The 3,742-nt window shown below is 35.8% G+C and overlaps 1 protein-coding gene across 3 annotated transcripts in view; it reads left to right on the forward strand.

Annotated features, from left to right (window-relative positions):
- The window catches only part of LOC119322122, a 12,009-nt gene extending 10,154 nt beyond the window's left edge, over positions 1-1,855 (forward strand). For all 3 annotated transcript variants that reach the window (XR_005155422.1, XM_037595621.1, XM_037595620.1), the window contains one exon: positions 1,663-1,855. The gene's annotated coding sequence lies outside the window, so the exon portion shown is untranslated. The remainder of the gene's footprint in view (positions 1-1,662) is intronic.
- Positions 1,856-3,742: the final 1,887 nt, after the last annotated feature.

Here is a 3,742-nt window from a genome sequence, read left to right on the forward strand (position 1 = left end):
AAAGGCCACTAGATTGGATCTCGTGGTTTTGGAACTTGCGGTGGTGGAAAAAGTATTTTGTCGACTTCCCTAGGGTTTCTAGGATTTTAGAGTATTTATATAGGCGGAAGTAGGCCAAGGCGGTTCCAGTGGGCCCCACTACCCATTAGGGCATGCTAGAGGCTCCTGGCGTGCCCTGGTGTGTAGTGGGCCCCACAGGCCTCCTCTTGTGTGCTATAGAGGCTTACATGGTCTCTTATCAACAGAAAAAATCTCCAAAAACTTTCGTGGCAAGTGGACATCGTTTGGTATTGATATTCTGCGAAGTAAAAAACAAGCAAAAACCAGCAACTCGCACTGGGCACTAGGCTAATAGGTTAGTCCCAAAAATGACATAAAGTTGCTAGTAAATGTATATAAAACATCCAAGATTGATACCTTAATAGCATGGAACAATAAAAAATTATAGATACATTGGAGACGTATCAGAGTGTATAGATGATAGTGTAATTATAGATATAGTTAAATTTTTACATTGTGTAATCCCTCAGATATGGTTAAATAGGTACCTATATGGTTAAATTTGTACATTGGTGCTTCGAAAACGAATATATTTGGGGTAGTCCCTCACCTATGATTAAATTTCTACTCTAGAATCTCCCATAGATATATTTTCCTAATCCTATAGTACAACCACTATTTCAATATTTTTTAAGCCATATGGTTTAAAGATATCAACCATTTGTTTGTATTAACTATATAATTAACACAAGTATGAAAACAAAATAAAAGATTTTGTTTCAAAGTAGAAGAATTCAGCGCAACGCGTGAGTTTGTTTCAATGTTATATATTACAAATATATAATAAATAAGTAATAAAACTAATAAACTTTGTTTTGTTATTAAGTATGCCAAGCAAATGTGTTAAAAAAGTATGTCAAACAAGTGATGAAAAAGTATACTCCTAAACAAAGTAGTATAGTAAGTATAAAAATTTTGTATAAAAAATATATATATAAGGATATTATCAGAAATAATATTATATGTTTACATATGTTATAAGTTAGAGATCAAAAAATGTAACATACTCTTATGCATCAACTCGACCCCACAGCCTACATTTTCTCCACTCTTTGGATAAGAGACAGCCGCTACTGCTTCCGTTGAGATTAAAGGTCGTACTCGGCAGAAAAACGAATATTTTCTTTAAGTTCCTGCACCACACAAATATTAAAACCAGATATACTCTATGGGATCACAAGGGTTGAAGAGAGTAAGTCATTACTAGTATAGTGTCATGTAGCTTTTTTGCGCAATTTCTCTCCATCCACAATTTTTGGCTCAGCTTCCATTAGACGTAGCTGTAGGTCCTCCAAAAGTCCCTTTTGGTTCTCATAATCACTCATTGCCTGCATTGTTGTCAAATTAGATCGCTGTTTTGGACTGTAGAGACCAACATTAATTTTAACTAACAAAATTAAAGTATGATACTATTTATAGGAAATATTTTCAAGGTCAGGTAAATGTAAGCGGAATCTTGAAAGATGTTTTGCTAGCTATTTTGTTGACAACAAAGAATATGTCTGTACATTACCACTGTTATTTTACTTGCAGTTATAGTGCTATTTTACAGCACATACTCCGTGAAGATTCTGATACTTGCTCCTTTGCTGTTTATGACAGGTTGTCTAATTTTCAAAAAGAGATATACATACTGGTACGCATGACTAACTGTGAAAGTGTAAGACTCCTAAAGATGCAATTGTATTTTGTTGTTCTTATATACTATTAATATATTATATTTCAAAGATACTCTCCATGTTTGGTGTGTACTTGACTGTACGATGAAGTTTGACTTTTAATCAACAAAACATCTATAAGATTTTTGAAGAATTTCATGCCCTTTATTATGGAATATTATTTTCAGGCCCTGGTATGTGGTCATGTGCTTGTAAGTTGTGAAGGGTTGTGATTCCACCTTGGACTGGTTGATCTATTTTGTTTGCTCCAAGGAATCTGATATGTTCATTTAGCATATGTCCTACTGTACCTTAAGAAGGCACGATTTTCCATGATTTCTTTTTGACATGATCTGTTATTGTCGATGAGTTGCCATTAGTGCTAAGATGTGTCTAGAGAACATCCTATTTACATCAATTTATTTCTGTGTTATTGTGTGTGCTGGATCTTCTACTTTTGCTGCCATACTAGATCTAGTAAGTATAATGGTTGTCTGTTCATTTTACACTTTTATTTTATTTTGCAGCTTTGGAATATACACTATATTATTATCATGAACATGATATTACTATGTGATAATGATCATGAGGAGCATACATATACACTATATTATTATCATGACAAACATTGACTATATATTTTGGAAGAAGATATATATATTTTTTGTTGGGCATAAGTTAGAAGAGAACCTCAATAGCACATCACCACCGCCAACGCCTCCAGATATTTTCTATAGGTATTTTCACTCATTTCTCAAGAAACACACCTTGCCTATCATGCATGTAGTACTCCCTCTCCCTCTGTTCACTTCTATAAGACGTTTTAGACAGCTGAAATTGAACTGTTTTGCATGTTTTCTTAAATGTCTAAACGGTCTTACAAAAGTGAATTGAGGGAGTAGTAACATTGTTTGTCTCAATCTTCAGTGTAAGCTGCACTATCCTTCGGACCATTTATTTCATAAAGCAAACCGAGGAATATATATTAGGTTAATAATCAAGTCTGAAATTTGAGTGAGGATCAAGTCTTTAAATTCATTGCAAACCATGTTTGGTTGAGCTTCACTACCAAAACTAACAAAACAAGAGCGACTAAATCGGTTGAAGTTGAAGCCTGAAAATGCAGAACACATACACAAGAAACAAAGCAAGCTTCTTCAGTGGCTTCCCTATACAAGGAAACTATCACCTTCGATGAACTGAACAAAATCAAAGAAATCAAACTAGAAGACTCGATCAGCCAGCTCGCGGGACAATAGGTTGGACTCAGGATTATCTCAAATAATCAAAATTTGTAAGATACATCCGATAGCTACATGACCAATAATCAAACTTGCATATACAGATATAAAAAGGGGTAGCAACCTTAGTAAGATGCATGAAAATAGCATCAAACGACATGCTCTAATCAAGAATTGGTATTTTTACAATATAGGTTGGTTACTCACAATTCAACATCACTGGATAGTATATCAATGCAGTTCTGATCTGAATTTAGTTGTAGTGATTCTGGTCTGAACTTAGTTTTATCAAGGCATAAATTAGAGCCCAAAGTTGTATTAACCCCAAATAATAAAAGAGCTCACAAGTTTCTTCTTTATCGGTGCACTAGCTAGTGAATTATAATTGCAGATGACTCCTGGGTAATAATAATTGAGTGCAGTCATGTCATTTTCTACATCTTTTTCTCTCTTGATAGGAACTAGAACTCAATCAAGAACAGTGCCAAATATTACAGAGCGTTGTTGCAAGATCCAGGATATAGCATTAACATCTTGGGGAGAGGAGGGGGTTACCCTTACCGGCGATGTAACAGTGGCTGGGAGCAATCCCAATGTTTCAACAAGATGATAAAGGGAAAGAGGTGATGCTCACGTTTGTGGATCTGGAGCCATCACTCACCAGAAATGAACCAGAGAAACATGACGAGGTGGTGGTCGTCGTCGCCGGAGGGGAGATCCGGGGAAGGGAAACGGTGAAAGCTGCGGTCGGTCGCCGTCGCTGGAGGGGCGGAGCTTGGATCC

This window comes from Triticum dicoccoides, chromosome 6B (assembly GCF_002162155.2).
Source record: "Triticum dicoccoides isolate Atlit2015 ecotype Zavitan chromosome 6B, WEW_v2.0, whole genome shotgun sequence".
NCBI lineage: Eukaryota > Viridiplantae > Streptophyta > Magnoliopsida > Poales > Poaceae > Triticum > Triticum dicoccoides.